The sequence below is a fragment of the Heptranchias perlo genome, chromosome 5 (genome assembly GCF_035084215.1).
Source record: "Heptranchias perlo isolate sHepPer1 chromosome 5, sHepPer1.hap1, whole genome shotgun sequence".
Taxonomy (NCBI): Eukaryota; Metazoa; Chordata; class Chondrichthyes; order Hexanchiformes; family Hexanchidae; genus Heptranchias; species Heptranchias perlo.
The window spans coordinates 100,310,657-100,333,192 of record NC_090329.1 but is presented as its reverse complement, the minus strand read 5'-3'; the positions used below and the strand labels follow the sequence as shown (position 1 = coordinate 100,333,192).

The following is a 22,536-nucleotide window of genomic DNA, read 5'->3' as shown; positions in this document are numbered from 1 at the left end:
CTGTTATTTTAGTACAAATTGTCATTGCTTACAGTGAAAAGCACAGAAAAAACAATTTTCCATTGTTTAGAAGGAGCAGGAAATGTGTCATCAGATGTCTGAACCCACTGCCTCAAGTCATAAAATACTTTTAAAGTGTTTAGTCTCATTTTACGGGTGGACTGATTTGTTCGAAGCTGAATAGTTGATTAGTGATTTTTTTTTATATATAGGTAAATTACTGTTTTGCATTCAGGACTTTTCTTTCTTTGTTAGAGGTGCTTTATAAATGCAAGTTATTGTTGTTGTGTAAAGAAAGCCACTACTGAAAACATATCCTTTTAATTTTTAATAAATTGTTATGCTCAACAAGGGGATTGATATTAGTACAGAACACTTTGGCATCGCCCCTTCAAGGTCAGCTGTAAAGTGAAGCATCTTCTAGTATGTCCCAACAGTATGCTTTAACCTCAACCTCAGGAGAACAGTCCGGCTGCACAAGTGTATATTTTTTTAAAAACCCAATATGTCCTTTACTCACATCTGTTGGAAAATATGTAATTGTGTAACAGAGACTGATTTCAGTAATCGCTGGCTTGTGTATTAATGCTGTGACCTTGCACAGTGCTCCAGGATCCTGGCAATCACAGAGCCAGTACTCAGGGGGTGAACAGCTCAGGTACAATTTAAATTGTAAAAGGTTTCCACTGTTTTTATATCACAGAACCTGTAATTTTTAAACTCTGTGTGGAATATTGGCAAAAAAAAAGCTCTCTATATTTGGAAAAGTACAGAAAATAGGAGTGAATTATTACATTATTGTGTTTGTGTTTAGTACCAGAATGAACTGAATAAATAAATTGCCTAATCCATTTGTTATGTAAGGAACATATGCAATGCAGCAAAAGAGCTTTGCATCTTACCTGTAAACAGGCTTCAAATATCCTTCTATCGTGTAGAATTAGAGGCATTTCAGAATAGAAGACCATTTGGTCCGTTGTGATTATGAAAGAGTTAGCTCTACATCACGATGATATACTCGAATCCCATTTCCTTTCTCTATTCCTATACCTTTTAACGTTTTTCTTCATCAAGTGTTCATCTCATTCCCGTTCAAAATGTAAGGATTGACGCAGCTTAAGCAACCACTTGCAATAATATATTCTAATGAAAAATTCTTTTAACCTTAGCTTTTAGCACAAATCCTAAATGTCTGTCCCCATGTTAACAATTCACTGAGCAGTCAAAATAATCCTTTCCCTATTTACTTTCTCAAGTCCTTTCAAAATTCTGTGTATGATCCCCCTTAACCTTCTCTGCTCCAATGAATACAGGCCTATAACTATATCCTCTCATCCCTGGTTCCTAATGAATCTACATTGTATATTTCTCATGGCTCCAAATGTGGTCTGATTTGTATTTTTGTACATCAAAAAATATGCAGCATCACAACTAACTTTAACATTTCTAAAATAAACCATCATTAATATGTTATTATATTTAAGTATTTATGATGGGAATATTCAAAGGCAGTGACACAGCCCAGACTTTGTGTCTGGGGTGCTACATGTGGAATAAGTGATCATTCCTGTCAAACTGTTTTTGTTTTTCTTTGAAGGAGAATTTTACCTTATTGAAAAAATAACATTTCACTTTTTGGCACATAAGTAAAATAGCTATTATTTTTATTGCCAACTTTCTGTGGGAAGTTATATAACATATAATCGTGGAACATAATCCTACTCCATTGATGTTATTCTTCCCATCATACGTTGCAAGAAGGCGAAGCTGGATTTCTCCATAACAGAGTGACAGCACATGGGCAATGGATTGTACTTCTGAATAAATGGATGACATTTGCTTTAAACGGATAGAGTCCCAGGTTAACATTGGATTTGAGCAGTATGTTTTTAAATAAACAAATAAAAGAAGTTGTTTGCTATTAGAATTTAGGTATTGCAATGACGTTTTTAATGGAGTGAACAAAGCTGTTTTTCATGAAAACGACAGTTATTTGTTTGGAAGACGCTCGAAGGAATAGCAAAGGTATTTAATGAGTGCTGGTAAAGGAAGTTACATGGTTAATGAGAGCAAGTGAAATCTGGACAATATGTACAATATCTTAGGTAGAGTACATACAAATTGATTGGTTGACATTTTTCAATGTACATTTGATAGTGTAGATATTTACATTTTTAGAGTTTGCGACATTTTAAGATTTTCAGTAACTTTCTGACAAGTGAGAGAAAGAGCAATACCAAAGACATCCATAATAAAGCAAGTATTCAGCAGACATTAAAAAAGTTAAAACAAGACAGATGGAGAATATAAAAAAGAGAGAACAGGGGAAGTGATGACAAGGTGCAGACAATTAAAACATTCAAAATGTTAGTTTTAGTTTAAACTTGTGTTTTATGGGTATATTTTAGTTCTCAATGGGAAAGGTTATAGTAATAAAGCTACTCCTATTTTTTCAGTAGCTCTATTGCTGTAATATTAATGTTTGTTTCAGTGTCACATGTGAGCTGAAAACAAACAAAACCAGTCAAGGAGATCAGAATTTCCCTGGAACTGCCAGCAGTATAAGGGTTAATATTGGAATTTAAGGAGAACCATTTGCAACATAACTCAAACAGAGGATTATGGGAAATAAACCTGGATGAGGAAAAGGGAATTAAGCAGTATCAAATATTTAAGAAATATCTAATATTTAAGACTTTATTTATTTAAAAGTGAAGTAGTTCATTGCAATGAGGTCCTTATAGAATAAGGAGTGATTAAGTTGTAGGTAACTTGCAAGTGCCCAATTTTCCTGAGTATGGTGCCCCAGGAGCAACTGCACAGGAGATGCAGCGAACCAGAAATATGGACGGAGATGCTTAACACAGGGTCTCTGATCCCATTAGACTGTCCACGAACATCCTGTCCCTATCTGAGAAAGCCCCGACACCTGAAGGAGAATCAGGGATTCAAATCAATAATTTTTGTCATATTTGTAACATCAGAATGACCTGTGACCCAATTTCCTGTCCCAGACCTGGTCGCAAGTCTTGTGCTGGCTGTGTTAGAAAATGTTATGAGCAACAGGAACTTCAGATTCTTCAACTTCATTGCTTTGTTGCCATTATAGGCCTTAAAGGGATAGTGTTCCCAAAGGTTTTGGCTGCATCAACAAACAACAACTTGCATTTATATAGCACCTTTAATATAGGGAACATCCCAAAGTATGTTTGCAGAGGTGTAATCATACGAAAATGGTTACTGAGCCAAAGAAAGAGCTATTAACAGGAGAGACTGAATGCTTGGTCAAAAAGGTGGCTTTTAACGAGGACCTTAAAGGAGGGGAGGGAAGTGGAGAGGCGGTAACCATTTAGGGAGGTAATTCTAGAGCTTAGGGCCTAGATTACAGAAGGCTCTGCCGCCAATGGTGGGGCAAAGGGAGGGGGGTTGGAGAAGAGATCAGAGAAATGCAGAGTTGGCAGAGAATTGGAGAAAGATATAGAGATAGGGAAGGGCAAGGCCATGGAAGGATTTAAACACAAGATTGAAAATTTTACATTGGAGATGTTGGGAGACCAGGACAGAGGTGATGGTTGAGAACAACCTGGTGTGAGATATTATAGAATGCTTTCCCCAAGAGGCTTGGTTGCACTATTGGGAGCAGAAGTACAGAAGAGGACACTTCTCTTCAGGTCTCACTGGGCTTCCTCTCTGCTATCGGAGAGGCATAGTACAGCTCTGACATTCCACCAGCAGTTTGGGGTGTCTGCCACTGATCAGCTTTTGCAGGTGTGGCCAGCATGCTTCAGCCATGCAGATAACTATACCCCCATTTTTGAAATGGGGTCTTCGACCTGGGGCTAGGGCAGGCGAGCGTCCTGCTCTGCCAACACAAAATGTGGCGGAATGGGCACCCAAGGATTTCAGACCCTAAGAAAACCATCTTAAATACATGTAAAATGCTTTACTCCTACTAACCCAGTCTCCCATATTCTTGTTCTTCCTCACTCCCTTATATTTTAATTATTTTCTTTAAAAAACTACTTAGTTTCTTCTATTCTTACAATCCATTTTGGAAATGAGGGACAATCCCCCAAAATGGCCAGTATTTTTCAGCCAGTAGAGATTCAATAGTCCAAAGATTGATTTAGTCACATTATTATTGTTATCAGTTCAACCTTTGAAACACATCGTGGTTGAATAATGTAGGTTACAATATTAGAATGAGAATTAGAGCCTTTAATGGACCATAAATGGCATTTCTTGCTCCTCTTACTTGTTGTCCTTATGTTCATGATTGTTTCTGATAAAAGTTAAAAGTCTATCCATGAAAAACAGCAATTCTGATTATTACAGCTCCCACTAATAATGTAACCTAAAGGAGGTCAAAATCACAATGTTTGTCCATTCAGTGAATAAACCATCTGCCAACTCACCCCTTCAGAAGAATCCAAATCTATCCCCTCTGCAGAGGGAAAGGAATTCCACAATTATGTGACATTGCCCTCTGACACCTTTCTCAGCTTTGTCAGATGAAGCTGCCAGATCCTATGAGTCATTACACCGGTTTCACCCTAATGTTGGTATGTCTATTGCTAACTTCAAGTCCATCACTCTCTGCCTGCTCCACAGGCTCTTGACAAGATCCATGGGCAGTGGTGACACCAGAAACATTTTTGGCATTATTTACCTCAGCGTTTTTCTTTCATGCCGTCTTAGAGTGGCAGGTGAGAGGGGACAGATTAAAGAGTTTGATGTTAGAGGAGGAGTGGGAAAGTATTTGTGGTTTGACTTTTGTCGACATCCAGTGTAAATTGAGAATAATGAGTACTGAGAGTGAGATACAAATCTATAGCTAATCATATGGTGAGGCTAAAGGCTGAATGGTTCAGAGTTGTCATCCTGATTCAGACTAGATAACAGTATTGAATTTGTTGCCACATTCAGTTTTTAAATACAATTTATACTCTTTAATTTGCAATAATTTCAAACGTCCACTTACAATGCCAGTTACTGTCAGCATATTCCATGTCTTTGATGCCTAATGGTTTTCACAGAAGCAAATTAGTCTGTAATTGTGGCAACGGCCAAAGGGCAGTAACAAGGTTCATTCCACACAGCCGTTTACCAGGATATGGCATATCAGGATAGGTTATAATAATACAGGAGAGAATAGGAAAAGTTTTTATTTCACTATACAAGTGCTTGGAAAAATTGATATAACACGTTTCAGATAGGATATACGATTGATGAATCACATCAGTCAAACCGCAATAAAACAGGTGAGTTTATTTCAGTGCGGTTAATATGAGTATGGATGGTAAACCTGCTTCCAAGAAGACATCTGTGTCAATAAATCACAAATAATTCAAACAATACTGTGGAAAAAAAAAGAAAGGTTTATTGAAGGGGTCCATCTGGCAAAAGAATAAACAGCTCGCTCCATCCCAACTTCCTCGGCCGCAGCAGACTGCTTTCAATTGCCAGCCATCCATCAAGGATTTAGACTATGGCTCATCCTAGTCCAACAGTGCTGAGTGGCTATGAGGAAAGCCACCTCGTGTTTCATCTTCCAAAGGCTAAGGTCACTATTTCTGCAGCAGTAATCCAACAGAATAAAGACTGTAGTCACTCCTGCTGTCCTCGCTTAGGTTCTCATGCAAACTTTGTTTATTTTTCTTGTCTTCTGTCAGGCTTGTGAGAGAGAAACAGAAATTCTTTGGAATTCTTAGTCTTTGTTCCCTTTAGAAACTGAAAAAGAGTATTTACAGCAAACTATCACTGTATATATATTTTTAAAATGAACATTTAATGAGCATTTAGCTCATCAGACATAAGTATGGAAAATATAGTATACCTAACTATATTAATTCTTACTTTCTCTACTCTTATTATTAAGGTAGACCTGGCTAGTATAAATCATTAGGCGTCACTGCCACTTATCTTGATATAAAATAGTAACCTATTTAGATATATGGCACTGTGTTGCAGGTTGTACCATTATTGCTGATCAGAAATGTCACTCCAAACTTCCTCATGATGTTTACAGCTTTGCTAATAGGACTTTCATGCAAATCTGCCCCTTGAATTTTACCTCTTCTCCTTTCTTTAATTTGTTCAAGCCTACTTATTTTCCATGTTTCGGCTTCCAGTTCTGATGAAGGGTCTACATCTGAAGTGTTAACCTTTTCTCTTTTCTCTTTTGAAATGACGATGGTTCCCGGTATATATTTCTAGCATTTTCAGATGTCCAGTTTTATCTTTTTATCTCTCCTTGTTACAGAGCTATACATCACTGAATCTGATAACAGTACTTACACCCTTACTGTCTAATAACAGCTGAATTCTGAGTCTAAAGGAAAAAAAGAGAGATTTTTCAATCCTATTCCAATTTATTATGTGGACTCTCATACAAGTTGCTAAGCAAACCCTTGTCAGATTGGGGAGGGCTGGGAAGTTTATAGCTTTGATATCACGCCAAAAATTAATCTTGAATTGCCTTCAATTCAACGCTGACGTTTTTAGGTTGGTAAATTGATCACTACAAGTATGGTCGTCTGCTCTGAAAAACTATTTGTTACATTTTCCCGGTTGATTTGAACACTTTTCCACCATTTTGAAATGCCGGTATTCTGTTTCTTCCAATCTTACCTTTTTGTTAAACCATTACATCGGTAATGCTTCTTGTACTTGTAGAGAAAAAGCAGGCTATTTCCCCTTGTATTGGTAATGGATGTCCTCTACTGTTTGGCTCTCCGGCGGTTCTGAAAAGGGTTGAGATTTTGGATAAAGAATTACTTAAAAATAATGACAGTGAAGAGGTTTTCAAATACATAAGGACACCAAGTGACGGGCACCTTGTGAAATGGAATGTTGGGTTAGAGGAGATCGTTTCTGAAGCACTGATTTGGTTTGTCATACAATCATATAGAAAATTTAAATTTTCGAAGAAGAGTTGAGCATGGGGATCACTTTACACTTCAATGATACTGACACAGAAATCATAATTCCTAAATAACTCTGGGCCTGCCTTCAGGAATTGGAAGTACAATTTCAAAATTTACAGGCGACACCAAATTGGTGGGTATAGCTATTACTGAGGAGGACTGTGACAAAATACAGGAAGACACTAATAAACTTGCAGAATGGGCACATAATTGGCAAATGAATTTCATTATAGATAAGTGTGAGGTGGTACATTTTGGTAGGGAGAATAAGGAGGCTACATACTGCTTGGAAAATAAGAATAAGGAGCAGAGGGATCTGGGGGTACAGATATACAAAACACTAAAAGTAGTGAGACAGGTTATTAAGGCTATTAAAAAAAAGCAAATAAAGCACTGAGGTTCATTTCTAGAGGGATAGAATTGAAAAGCAGGGAAGTTATGTTAAACTTGTATGGAGCCTTGGTTAGACCATACTTGGAGTACTATGAACAGTTCTGGTCTCCATATTATAAATAGGATATAGAGACACAGGAGAAGATGCAAAAAAGATTTACTCGGATGATACCAGAACTGAGAGGTTATACCTATCAGGAAAGATTGAACAGGCTGGGGCTCTATTCTCTCGAAAAGAAAAGATTGAGGGGTGACCTGATAGAGGGCTTTACGATTATGAAAGGGTTTGATAGGGTAGATGTAGAGAAAATGTTTTGAACTGCAGGGAAGACCAGAACTAGGGGCCAGAAATATAAGATAGTCACTAATAAATCCAATAGGGAATTCAGGAGAAACTTCTTTACCCAAAGAGTGGTTAGAATGTGGAACTCACTACCAGAGGAGTAGGTAAGGCAACTAGAATAGACGCATTTAAGGGGAAGCTAGATAAACACTTGAGGGAGAAAGGAATAGGAGGATATGCTGATGGGGTTGGATGAAGTAGGGAGGGAGGAGGCTCATGTGGAGCATAAATACCAGCATGGACCTGTTGGGCCGAATGGCCTGTTTCTGTGCTGTATATTGTATGTAAAATAAAAAATGACCCTGCCTTGTCAAACTATCCTGTTTATATTCTGGGCTGGTACATCAGATGGTAAGTAGGAAAATTGCCTTTTTTATTGAAGAACCCAGATAAAGGACAAAAGCACAGGGCATCACGAAGGTTCAAAAGATTGCAAGAGAAGATGAGGTGAATCATCAAGTAATGGTTAGGTGCCTTGCTAAGCTTGGGTTTGAACATTGTAGGAAGATGGAAAAACTGAGATAAAGGGTGCTTAAGAGCTTATATGACAGTCCCCTGTTGTTAACCCATTTAAAGTTCCATTTTCTGCTGGTTTGTGTTAGATTGATACTTTAGCTAATCTGATAGATTTCCATGTATTACCTTTATCTCACTTTCCTTTTCAAATTAAAAGCTTCTTTATTATTGAAGCACCATCTGGGAAACTGACAATGGAATCTATACAGGGAATCGATTAATCCTTTGTTGGCACCCTCTAGGGGGCCATAAGCGGGTAATTAAAGAGCTGGTTTTAACAATTTACATCAGCGGGATATATTTCTTATCAGACTGAGAAGCTCTGCCATTAAGGTTAACTGAGAGTAATGTTAGTGCACACAATCCCTGTAGAAATGGTAAATCTATCATCAGCAATGAGAGGCGGTGGCAGAGGTGGGGACAACTGGTGTACAAAATTTACTTTGCTCGCTATGTCCATGAAGAAACTGGCCCCGAAAATTCGTGGGCCAATGATCCCGACACTTCATGCCAGGTTCGTGGCTTCTGGGGCCTCTGCTGCTAACCCTGGAGAACTTTCCAGGTTCAGGGGAGGTTCCCCCATTTATCTGCAAATGGCAAGTGCCCACACCACTAGGAGTGCATCAAGAGTGCCTGCCATGTTTGAGGCCCTGGATAGTCTGGCAGAGGATACCCTGCCCCATCCCCTGGGTGCCCCCGCGCCCTCTTTTGTGAGTACTGGTACCTCATGAGCCACAATATAAAAGCAGCTTTTTTTTTGCTTTAAAATATGCCCAAAATAAATCTTGCATCCAAATCTTCGGGAGGGGGTTGTGGGGGGGAATGTCAGCTCCAATTACTTTATCTATCGATGACAGGAAGAAACAGCAAGTGTGGCCAAAGGGAGAAATAGCGGTGAGGGCGGTAGCAACTTTTGACGATGCGAGTGCGAGCACAAAAGAGTTGCAGTGCAGTCTTCCCTGCTGGCTTATAAACAACCACGGGAAGCGGGAAAGGGAAGGATACATTATGCAGAGGCAAAGGTGGGGACTTGTAGGGCGTTAGAGAAAGAATGAGAGATGTGAAGGGGAGTCTTTCGTGGCTCTTCTGCTGAAGTTACAGCAGACTTCGGTTTAAATATCTCATCTGAAAGACAGCACCTCTGACAATGCAGTACTGCCTCACTATTGAGTTTTACCCTAGTTTATGTACTCAAGTTCTGGAATAGGGCTTGAATCCACAGACTTCTGACTCGTAGGCAAGAATGCTACCTCTGGGCCAAGGTGACAATAGACCTGCTGATAGACTTCTTTGGGCCAATTTTACCTCATATTATAACCTAATCCAAATCCCTTACTTAAGGTAGGTTTATAGCTTTAATCCTTGGGTCACTTAACAACATTATATGGACATATAGATAAAGGGAAAGAGGTGCTCACTATTGAGATGTGCCCAATATAAGGCTTCCATTGCGCTACTCTATTATTGAAATGTATCAGGACTCTGTGAAAATGTGCAGTTTGGACTGAAGACATGGAAAACTCTGCATCTTTACTGTGCCAGATCAAAGCTGCAACAGAGCCAGACAACTGGTGGCACTTATTTTAGATTAAAAGCCACAGCACTTATAATTCAAACTGGTGCCAAAACGGGTGCGTGTGCACATGCACACATGCACAAACACACGCACATACACACGCACATATACACAAACACATGCACACACACACACATATACACAAACACACGCACACACACACACACGCGCACATACACACATACACAAACACACGCACACACACACATATACACACACATACATATACACAAACACATGCATACACATATACACACACGCACATATACACACGCACACACACACACACACACGCACACACACACATGTAATTTCAGATGCTTTTCTCCTTCTTATTTGGAAAGGCATTCTAAATACAAGCTTTAGAAATAGCAGAGAACCTAACAAATATTTTTCCACATGAATATATAAAACTACTTTTCAGATACAATATATTGCAATGTGGAAATAAGGAGCATATTTATAAGGAAATATATTTAGCCTTGGAATTATGTCGTAAAAGAAATATCATTAGCTGAAATTTTGAAGATATTTGAGGTGATTGAAAACAGCACTGTTTTCTTTTGTAGATCCTAATTGCCATCTTTAGTGTGGTAAAAAGGCATTTTTATCCTGGAACTGATATACTGAAAGACAAGTCCTGAGATGTGAACACCTGATGACTGTTGGTGCTCAGTAACCATTTGTTGCCATAGGATAATTTCAGGAGCAGGAAGTGTAAAGGAGATCCAATACACGGCTCTATGGCAATTGAAGGAATTCATGTTTTCCGCCAAGATGTCAATCTTAGTTGTGATGAAGGAAAGGGAGAAAATATTAGCAAAAGAATCATCTCTAAGCTGTTTTCATGTGCTTGGCAGGATCCGGTCCATAGTGAGACTGACAATGCCGGTCATCAGCCATTTTCTCAGTTGCTGCAGCCAGTATGTAACTCAGGCAGGCCTGAAGGATAAGGGAGAACATAGAAAAAGAAAGAATTTGCATTGAGACAATGTCTTATGAAGTCCCAAAGCAATGCACATTCATTTCATTACTTTTTACTTTAAGTGCAGTGATATTGTTAAAGTGGGTAAAAATAGCAGCCAATTTGTCCACAAGTAATAAATAAGATGAATGACTAGTTAATCTGTTCTTGGTTAAAGAAGGAATGTGGGCCAGGATATTAGGAGAACTCCCTGCCCTTCTTTGAATACTGCCAAGGGATCTTTTACATCCATCTGAATAGGCAGATAGCACTTTGGCTTAACATCTCATCCAAAAAAGACAGCACCTTCAACAATGCAGCACACCCTTAGTGCTGCACTGAAATGTCAGCCTAGATTACATGCTCAAGTCCTGGAGTGCACTAGGAAGGCAGAAAGGGGATTATTACCCCTGCATAGCATATGAGGCCTAGTAGGGTCCATTCATTAAAATGAAAAATGGAAAATTGCAAATGCTGGAAAGCTGAAATAGAAACAGGCAATGCTGGAAATACACAGTAGATCAGTCAGCAGATTACGACGGCATGGGTGTGTACCTTTCATCAGAATCTGTTTGAATGAAGGATACATCATAGCCCGTCTTTTCTCTTTACATACACTGATCGATCTGCTGTGTATATGCAGCATTGTCTCTTTTAATTCCGTTCGTGTAAGGTCACGAGTGAAAGAACACTTGCAGGTGAAGGTGTGGGTGTAAATGCCCCATGGCACCTCCTGTAAATTAATGGTAAGCTCTTGAAGCATTTCAACACAGTTAGGGGAAGAAAGGGATAGGGGAAGAGGGATGAGTACATGGAATTGGGGCTATAGCATGTGTGAGGCTAAACACCAGCTGGACTGGTTGGGCTGAACGGCTTGTTTCCATATTTAATTTCCAAGTAATTTTATGTGGTTATAAATGGAAAATATGTTCAGTACAGTGCAGTCTTGAAATGTATGGCTGACTCCTCTTACCTTGTCTGAGCTGGTAATGTCATTAAATTTCTTGTGGCACTGAGTTGCAATATGTATGGAGTCATGGAGGTGGCATTTACTGCCATAGCCACTCCCTTCTACTGTGCACTTCCTTTGGCTGGCCTTCCCCTCCCTGTCCCAAAAACGGCCTCTTTACTCAGCTTTATTTGGGCCTGCAGAACTTCCACTGAAGCCTCTGAAAACTGGAAGGTTCTTCAACAGACCTCTGAAACAATGTATACAATATTTAGAGCAGAGAACAGGAGAACTGTCTTTACACAGAGATGTGAGTCTACGGAATTCACTTTCAGGGTGAGTGGTTCAGGCAGAAACTCCATCAACATTCAAGATTACATTGAATAGGTTTTTGAAGTGGATAAAGGGATATGGGAACAGGGTGGGTAAATGGGATTAGAACTATTTTCTCGCATGGAAGGTAAACACTGACCCGGACTGACTGGGCCAAATGACCTGTTTCTGTGTTGTAACTTCCATGTATTTTCTATGTATAATTTGCAATTCTTCTTTCCAAAAAGAAACTTTCCTTGATGACACCTGGTCCTTTAAGCTGCTGTAAGCATCTAAATCTTGCACCGGCAAGCCGTTCCCCACCCCACCCCAACCAAACCAAACGCAAGCTCCCAATCAGATGCAATAATACCACCAGGAGTCTCAATTAAGTTGATCCTAGAAATTTAGATGGTCTCAGCAATGGGTCATGCAGGAGGATGAAAACCCAGCGAGATACATACTTCTTGCTGGAGAAGAACATTCAGGCTGATGTGTGTCACTTTACAGTTAAAGAATTTACTGAGGCATTTATATTTATCTCTATTCAATTATTGTGGTTGCTTAGGACCTTAATGGATTAAGTCCTTTTTCATCACTGTTGGCTGCCTTGTGCCTTGTTGGTGGAAAGGCTCAGTTGGAAGCATTGATGCAAAACAGCACCAAATAAAAAGTAATTTATAAAATGGGGCAATCTGTTTCAGACTAGAATGAAGACATATTAAGCAAACTCTTTTTTTCCAGTGTTTCTCTGTGGAGTTAGATATGAAAACTGACCCAAAATGGTGCTACTCAAGTTTAGTATAGATTATCCAATAAAGTTTTTTTAAATAAAGAACCCAAGGGAGCTAAAGATGAAAGGGTTAAATGAAGTTCACTGACATATAAATGAGAACAGCTAGGTTGGAATTGGATCAGACACTATAACTGTCAACACGTGTACTTGTAATTATATAATGAAAAAGCTCAAAAGGTGCAGTTCTAAGTAGTATAATATCTCTGTGAATTCCATTATATATTGAAAACAGCTGCGGTTAGTACGTTTTGAATTATAGATAGTGGAGAGCCATTGAGTTTTGTGTAACTTTCCAATAGTTAATTATGCAGGAAATATGGCATTATTCTGAGCAGCCAAACTGACACGAACAGCAATTAAATGCCAACTGCAATTTTAATAAATTACTGGAGCAGTTTACACTGCAGAAAACGATGGAGCATTTCAACAACAACATTCATCCATGTAATACTTCTTCAGGAGAAGAATGTCTAAGAGTGTTTCACAGAGGAGAAGGTGGGCATTGAGTATGAAAAAAAAGACCTGGGTGGGGGAGGGAGATAGCAGCAGGTAAGAGTGAAGTGATAAGTTTTTAGCAGGCAGTAAGGAAAAGAGTTCTAAAGGACATGGAGGTAATGCTGGCGGATTGACCTCCACGGTGGAGAGGGGGAGCTGAAGGACAAACGGCAGTCTGGAATCAGAGCAACAGAGGGTTCAGGCTGGAACACATGGCTGTCAGAGATTTTCTAATGAAGGTGGGGGAGATCTTGGAGGGATTAGAAAACGAAGACAAAAATATTGAAGTCGATTCTCTGGGTAAAGGGAGCCGGTGGAGCTGGGAGAGGACTGGTCCTATGGGTGAGAAAGACTTTCTGTAGGATAGAACTCAGGCTGTAGAGTTCAGATTTGGGTGAAATTTGTGAAAGATGGAGGTGGGGAGGCAGAAGGCGAGATAATTTGAGGAACCGATCCTAGATGAAGGTTTCAGCAGCGGAGGAGCTGAGGTAAGGATGTAAATGAGTTATGTTCCAGAAGCAGAAGAGCTCAGGGGGTGAAATGGGACCTCACTTCGCCCATTTTTCGGGTGCAAAACGGGTCCACAACATGACAACTTCTAAGCTAGATCGCACGTGACCAAAACGCACCGGAAGTGTATCCGTTACCATATTGGTGTGGGCAACCCAGGCGCCTGCCTAGATTAAGCGTGGAGCCAATTAAAATATTACAATGAGGGTCCTTGCACTGATTTAGGACCCATTTGGGAAATTGATTTGTGCCAATTCGTCAATTCTTAAGCCCACCTAGTAGATCATGGCGAGAACAGTCGGGATGCAGCCTTCACAAACATATTTAAAGACATCTTCACCTCCATTAATGTAAGTCTTCAGGTTAGTTATTTCAGGTTGCTTGGGTTCTTGTTGGGCCAGTTTTGGCTGTAATAAGCAGTGCTTTAAAATGTCTTTAATCTCGTTTTCGGAGGTGCAGCAGCTGTATTACCATTACAATTCTGCACAGATGCTGCTGTCACGGGTGTTCTGCTGGGTTTGCCATTGGGGCTGGAGGATGAGGAGCAGCAGCACCAGCAATGGTGAGTTCACAGGCCTGCAGTTGCTGCAAGAAGAGGGAGAAGGAGGGGAGGGCAAAGCAGGCCCTATGCTACACCTGTCTTCAGGAACCGACCTCAACCTCACTAAGGAGCAGTGCATCAGGCACCTCCACTTCACAAGGGAAGGCGTCACAGAGCTGTCACCTATTGCAGCACCAACTGGAGCCCCACACTGGGTCATGGACAGCACTGCCTCTGGAACGTGAGGTAGAAAGCTCAGCTGAGGTTTAAAGAGAACAAGAAGATTGTGTGCCCTACTAAGCCTAAGCAAGCAGCCAAGCAGAGTGATGGAGTCGGTGTCAGAAGCACATAGGTGCTAGCAAGAGCCAAATGGGGTGACCTCAGGCATTAAGCTGTGGGAAGCTTAGAATCATCCAGGATTTAATGTCAGTTAGGCAGTCGGATAGTCCATCAACAGTCCTCAAGAGTTGGTGGTGGAGAAGCGGAGTTGGGTGTTATTTGGATTACATGAGGATGATGTTACTGAGGAAGTAGCAAGTACATGGTGGATAGGAAGGAACTAAAGATGGGGACAAGGAACACACCAGAGATGACACAGGAGAAGAATTGATTGTGGAGATATAGTGACTCCACTGAAATGAGTAAAGTGATATACAGAGGTAGGAAGTGGAGAAGAAATGGTGTATGAGAATGGAGTGGTCAGTTATGCTGAAGGTGGCATAGATGGATGGCAATGATACATTCAAAGATTTTTGGAGGGAAAGGGCAGGTAGCTGGTGGAGATAGAGGGGTTGAAGGTGCTCTTTCTGAATGGAGATGACGTTTTTAAAAAAGTTTGGCAATCCTGCCTCTACAATCAACAGCAAAATATCATGTACACTTATTAATAAAATCACAGAGATGAGAATTGAGTTTTTTAGGAATCAGTTTGGGGATTTGGGTTCAGAGGTCCCAATATCTGATGGCTGGGCTTTTCTGCTTCTATGTTCACCAGCTCATGATTTTCTACCCATTAAAGTGACTACTATTATTAATTTCCAATCCGTCAGCTCAGCAGTGACAATGGGCCCGAATGAATTCACTCCACTGTTGTCAGTTCTGAACTAGTCTGGCTGCATCAGTCATCTGTATCCCTTTCTGTGACAAATCACTCTTGATATTGTCTATCCAGCACTTCCCTGGTCTTCCTCGGCTTCTTGTTCCATGTACCTCTGTATGCAGGATCATGAAAGGTAATTTAGCTGTTTCCATTCTTGAAACGTGACCAAACCATCGCATTTGTCTTTCTTGGATCTTCTGTATAAGCGTTGTTTCTTGTCCAAGTCATGATCTTATTATATCATTCTGGATTATTTTCATCCTGAATATTCCCAGTCTTCCTCTCAACCAACTCATCTCTGCTGTTAGTATCTTTTGCTCATCAACTTTTCTCACTTTCCAACACTCAGATCCAGATTATGATATGGGGATAACCATCGCTTCATAAACTCTTACCTTAATTTTCACCAAAATATCTTTAGCCTTCCATATCCTGCCTAATCTTCCAAAAGTGGCAGGAACAAGTCTTCTTCATAATTCCCAGTGAATGGGTCAAAAATCACAGACTGCCAAGATCAGAAGCAGATATTTCCAAAGGTAAAGATCCATTCTTGCTCATTGCTGCCCAGACTGTCAGGAATTGTGGATTTGCCTCTTTATAAAAGTCACGAGTGAAAGCAGATCAGTTTCACTTTCAGAGATTAGAACCAGATAGTGTCCAAAACAATCATTTTCGTCAGCACTGCTCAGAAGTTGCCTCCTTCCCCCTCCAAACAACACTAGGCTGCCAGGAAAAATGGATGAACACTTGTTATTAGACATGAGAGGTAGCTGAATTAGACTTGAATGATTGCCATTCTGCCCCACTAGTCTGCAGTTGACTGATAATGCGATCATTATTAGCCTTCTCCCACCACCATTAGACTGTCTGGGAAAAAAAGATGAATATTTGCCTCTGGAACACCTGGTGAACATTGTTTATAAGATATATAAGGTGGGTTAATTGTTATGCGTTGTTCATGTTACGGCATTGTAGAGGTTAATATGGATCCTCAACCAAGAGCCTGGCATTGTTGTTTGGTTGCTTTCTTTGTTCTACTGTTGGTAGTTATTATTAGGATGACAAGTTGTGCAACTCGGTGGTGATTTTAATCTAACCCGCTTGGCGGAAATGGGATAGGTGGCTGTTAACTTAGCAAAAATTGCTTACCACCCCATTCCCGCCGTAAACCCGCCAGGCACCATTTGAACTCGGGAGCTGACTGATGGCAAAAAGCCCCGTCGGAAACAGGGAGGCGCCTCATTAATAATGTAATCAGGACTTCATTGCAATCCACCCGCTGAGTAAAACCTCACAGGATTGGCTTCATTAATTGGTTGACATGACTGGAAGCACTATTTAAAGGGGCACTTAGCTGCACGCACTCAGATCGTAGGGAACAATGTGCAATTGTACATAGTGCATTTCCACAGTGGATTTCTGAGCTCAGAGATAGCTTGTTTCTGTTTTTTTTAACCTTACTCACCTTGATTAACTCTCACAGCTTATTTTTTGCTTCTTTGCTTTGGGTGGAGGAACAGTTGGAGGAAGAGGAGCAACAGCAGCAACCTCAACAACCAGATAAAGCAGCAGCTGGGCCTCTTGGAACACAACAGGGGAGAAGGGCTACTCATAGAGGGCCATCCCCAGCCCATAGGGTCTACAGGCCAAAAGACACTTTCCTTGATGTATCAGGATGCTGCGCTTCACCAGGCCGGCTGTTACTGATCTATGCAACCTGTTCATGCAGGACCTGCTGGATCGGGGGTGGGGGGAGGGCGTGGGGGAGTGGAGGGGGGGCCCACGCTTTGTCAGTGGCTGTCAAAGTCACCACCGCCCTGAACATTTTCACCTGAGGGTCCTTCCAGGATGCCACAGGGGACATCACATGCATCTCCTGTCTGCTGCGCACAGCAGCATCAAGCAGATCACCAATGCCCTCTTTTCCACAGCCAACTGATTTGTAGCAGTTGCTGGCTTCCCTCATGTCCAGGGCATAATGGATTGCACTCATGTAGCTATCAAGGCAGCAGATGGTGAGCCAGGAGCTTAGTGAACAGACAGGTCTTCCATTCTACCGTTGTACAACTGGTGTGTGATCATCGCAGAAGGAGAATGCAGGTCTGTGCCAGTTTCGCTGGCAGCTGTCACAATGCCTTCTTCCTGCAATACTCATCCATCACCCCACTTTTCCACCCATCCAGAAACATCAGAGGAAGCCTGCTAGGGGATAAGGGATACTCTCCCCTCCCCACCCCCTCCTCCTCCTACACACATGGCTGATGACACGCCTCTGCAATCCCACCACGCGTGATCAGCTCAGATATAATCACAGCCATGGCAACATCAGGAACATCCTAGGGCATACCATTCGCATATTGAAGCAAAAGGTCAGGTACCTTGATTGCTCTGGGGGCTCCCTACTATTTGGCCCAGACAAAGTGGGCCGTATCATTGTAGTTTGCTGCACTCTGCACAAACTGGCAATGCAAAGAGGAATGCAGTCGGAGGAAGCAGAACAACACGAAGAAGCATCATCTGATAAGGAAGAATTGGATGAAGTCAAGGGAGAGCCAGAAGAAGGAGAGTCAGCACCGCACATTGCAGCTAGAGAGACCAGTGGGGTAATTTTAACTCCCAAGGACGGGTGGGTTGGGGGCGGGCGGGAAGGTAAAAATTGTAAAAATGTAAAACACGGCCCCAACTCGCCTCCAACCTGCCCACTTCTGGATTTAATAGAGGTGGATCGGAGGGTGGGCAACCAATCCACTCTCAGGAGGCGGGTCAGCCACTGAAATCTTTTAAGGAAGCTGCGTTCCTCCATTTTAATAGCTTTTTTACTTTTAGTTCCTGGGGACCGGGATTCTCGGGCCTCGTGATTCTCGCCACGTAAGAGAAGGTGAGAAGGCCCAGATCAACAGGTGCCTTTAGTGCACGGCTTGTGGGCCAGGAGGAGAAGGAATGTTTCCTCCAGGCGCAACAAGCTTATCTACTGCGATCTGACACACGCGATCGGCTGACCCTCCTCCTCCCCCCATGTCCGACACCCCGATTGTCTCCGAACCTCTCCGAAGTCTCTGACCCCCGAGGTCTCCGACTCCTCCCCCCCGATGACCGACCCCCCCCCCCCCCCACCTCCAATGACTGACCCCCCCCCCCCTCCCCAATGCCCAGCCCCTACCCCCTCAATGTCCGTCTTACCTGGCATCCACTCCCCAGTTACATTCCCGTCTGACAGGCAGCCAGCCTGTCGATCTGGTTGGCTGTCACGCGGGAAACCTGCTGAAAAACATTTAAAAGACATCCTGACATTAAAACTGGCAGGACGTCCGGGAAACCTGTACTTCCGGGTTTCCCGTCCGGAAATTCTCCCCCCTTCTCTCTCCACAGCTCCGAGTAAAAATCCAGGCCCAGGGATCAGTTAATAGAACAGTACATTTAGTGACCTACTCATTCTCCTTTCTGAAAAGTTATAGAAAGCCCCTCTGTATTAATAGTCCTCGTTAATCCATACACCACTCCCTTCGTCCTGCATTAGAACATTGAAACCATTCAGCCACCCTCTATATCAATGATGCTCTGACAATGCAGACTAAGAAGCTCCACGAAAGACGCTGCAGAACAAAGTGCCAAATGTGATAAAGGTGATTACTTTAATGCCAACCACAATAATTTCCTTCAATTCACTTAATACCCAAGTGATCAACCCATAGTGCCCCTCTTATAAGAAGGTTTCCTAACTCTACTACTTCTTGAGGTGATCCCCCTAGTGGCTTCAGCAAAGCTGGTGGAAGGCTGCTGTTGCTCATATGGGGACCCTTGAAATGCTCGTGGCCAACGACTTCTGGAAGCCCGAGCCTCTGAGTGCCCAGCTGCAGATTGGCTTTCTGGCACCGTACTGGGTATTGCTTGAATGGGTGGTGAAGGAGCAGATGTGCTGTCATCTTGAGAGAGGGCAACTCGGGCTGCTCCTGCTGTGCCACTGCCACTCCCATGGGACTGGGACTTATCACTTCCACAAATCTGTCGGAGAGCACAGTGCAGAAGGGGAGTGAATCCTTGGAAGCTCCTATCCATGAGGTCCACCAATCTCTCCGAGTTTGATACCTGTCTCTCCAAGGTGGAGCCCAGAGTTGACATGGCAGATGTTTGATCTTCCACCAAAGCTGCAAAGGCTGTGGACATTGAGTCTTGTTGTGAAAGACCGGCTGCAGCATCACTAGAGGTGGCCACACTCTCCAAGGTAGCGTGCAGAGTGCTAATGCCCTGGGAGATGACACCACACAGGCTGGAAGCGGACTCCTCCATACTTTCAGCAGTGGTGCTTAAACTCCTTGGCAGGTCTTTCAAAACCTGATATAACTGTTTGTGTGAAGAAGGTGGTTTTCTTTTTACAGATGGGCACCTGAAATCCTTCTCAGCAGAAGTCACCTGTCTCCCGATCTGCCCTTGCCACCATGACCTGCTCCTGTGCACTGGTGCTAGGTGCACCATCAGGTGCAGACCTCTCTAACTCACTCTTTAAGCCAGACAGGTTGCTGGTGCTTGGGAAGGCTGGAGCACGTGACCATGCCTCCTCTGAAGGGTTCTCCTCCAAGATTTCTCCTTTGGAGACTAAGGCTGTTCAGAAGGACCTAGAGGAAAGAGAAAAGAGATAGTAGTTAGGATGGTAGGATGGTTCTGAGAGGCTAGCCAGTTGCAGAATACATGCAATCATGTAATCAAGCTGGTTGAATATATGTTTTTCTGTACTTCATGAAGGTGTACAAGTAATAGTCAGAGACCCTGTTCAGGTAAGCTTCCAACCTCAAAATCCCTGATGTGCACAGCTCTTGCAGGGCCACTGATTTCAAGAGCTTGCTGCTCCAGCTCTGATATGACCAAGAGGTTTGCTGTTCCTCTCCTGATCTTATCCAGTTTCTTTCTACTCCTGTAGAGAGAGAGGACTAGAGGTAGTGAGTGGCTCCTACAAAGAAGAGCAGGCATGTATGGAGATCTGCTTGCATCGCACCTGCAAGTAGGATGGGAAGATATTGAATGGAAAGCAGATGGCTGGAGTGTGAAGTGAAGAAGAAACCACGAGAGAAATGTTGGGAAATAATGGAAGGAAAATCAGGTGAGTTCTGTTACTGTTATGCGATCCTTCCTGCCAGAATTCCCTCTCTGGATTCCACAGTTGAGATTGATAGATTTTTGTTAGGCAAGAGTATTAAGAGTTATGGAACCAAGGCGGGTAGATGGAGTTAAGATACAGATCAGCCATGATCTAACTGCATGGCGGAACAGGCTCGAGGGGCTGAATGGCCTACTTTTCTGTTCCTATGTTTCACCCAGGTGATGGTTAACGCACAGACAGTAAAGACAAAAATCTACCCCCAGGTATTTACAAAACTTTCTCTCTAAACAACGATAACTTATTTATCTCCAGCACTTCACACCCTGTGGAACAGCATGGTTATTTGTTATTTTTTTTCAAATTTTTTAACAGTTTTACGAATCTTCAGCATTGGCTTTTCCTGGAGATTATTTCCCCTCTGCGATCGGATCGGTCTGCATGCCACTTTTTAAAATCTAATTGCTCTGTTGAGTAACACTGACCAACCAGATTGCAAATCAAATGACAACTGGAGGTGTTCAATCTGTTTAATAATATTTACCGATTTAAAAAGAAAATGAAACAGATTAATTTTATCCTTTTTGGGCACACAAATTCAGTTATGTCACAGTTGAAATGTTTTGATCTCCCTCTTCATCATCCATCATAAATAAGGCCACTTCAGTCTTCTGTTTATCTACATCAGCCTCCTCCTCATGCGGCAGCTATGTTTTTGTTGACTTTTTGTTTTGATTTCTTCTGCTGGTTCTGTCCCGATTTTCTCACATTTTCCGTAAGGAAACAATTACAATCCGATCTGATTGCATCTCAATGTTATTCAGTCTCCCTGTGTTTCCATTTCTATTTTTGTTTTAAATTTTGAGTTCTTTTCTCTTCACCGAATACTATGTCCATAGTCTTCATGATTTCATTTTCTTCAATTTCCTCTTTACTTCTGTTGTTTCTTTTAGACCTGACACCCATTTATCCTTCATTTCTTTTTTGCTTTTTTTGGCTCCCATTCTCCCAGAGTCTCAAATTTAAAATTCTCACCCGCATGTTTAAATCCCTCTATGGCCTCATCTTTCCCCATCACTGTAACCTCTTCCAGTGCTGCAAATGCCTCCCACAAACTCTCCCTTCCTCTGACATTGTGCATCCCCCTCTCTTCACCTCACTATTGGAGACTGGGCCTTCAGCTGTCTAGGCCCCACACTCTGGAATTCCCTCCCTAAATCCCTCTGCCTCTCTGCCTCCCTCTCCTTCTTCAAGACCCTCTTTAAAATCCATCTCTTTGACCTAGCTTTTGGTCACTTCTCCTAATATCTCTTCATTTGAAGCACTTTGGACAATTTTTTACATTAAAGGTGCTATATAAATGCAAGTTGTTGTATTGTTAATCTGCCGTTTCTATTTTCAGATGCTGATGGAGCTGCTGCTTGTTGCCAGCATTTGCAGTTCAAAAAAAAGTCATCTTAAAGTTTATTGTCTCTTTCAGAATAGTCACAATATACCATTTGGGTTATTTGTACCAATGTGCTCCTACGATTACATAAGAAATAGGAGCAGGAGTAGGCCATATGACCCCTTGAGCCTGCTCCGATTACAATTTGTATCAGCTTAATGAAAAGAAATGCTGTAAACTGAGAAGCGTCCTTGTTTTCATTTCCATTTTATTAATTTTCCTTCATTTTCATGTAAAGATCCAAAAGAGTCATAACTGAAGGTTCAGGCTGCCAAGTGGAATTATTCTCCAGCAGATCATAATTGAAAGGACTACAGAGGGCAGATTAACATGCAGAATGCAGTCATTGACAGCAATACGCCAAAACCCTAGTAGTCACCTCCAGCATTGTGGTCATTTTTACATGAAGCACTGTGTTCCCTACAGTTTTCAGAATTAATCTTCAGTCCCTTTGGCTTCTAGGGAGTCCCACACTTGATCCAAGGAAATGAATATCACCCAATACTTGTGAGCATTCAATTTCCTTTGTTATTTGGATTTGAATTTAAAGAAATCAAAGGTTCAGCAATTCTTAAAT

General features: G+C 41.8%; 2 long non-coding RNA genes across 2 annotated transcripts in view; one reads left to right on the top strand and one right to left on the bottom strand.

The window, feature by feature from the left end:
* The first annotated feature begins 550 nt into the window (after positions 1 to 550).
* LOC137321481 (uncharacterized) lies at positions 551 to 22,114 on the top strand. Its single transcript, XR_010962831.1, has 3 exons — positions 551 to 658; positions 20,336 to 20,515; positions 21,915 to 22,114. It is a non-coding gene; the product is annotated as an uncharacterized lncRNA (long non-coding RNA).
* LOC137321482 (uncharacterized) overlaps positions 4,954 to 22,536 on the bottom strand; it is a 72,526-nt gene continuing 54,943 nt past the window's right edge. The window contains exons 3-4 of the long non-coding RNA XR_010962832.1: positions 6,631 to 6,743; positions 4,954 to 5,730 (exon numbers count right to left, since the gene is read on the bottom strand). This is a non-coding gene — a long non-coding RNA (uncharacterized lncRNA). The remainder of the gene's footprint in view (positions 5,731 to 6,630; positions 6,744 to 22,536) is intronic.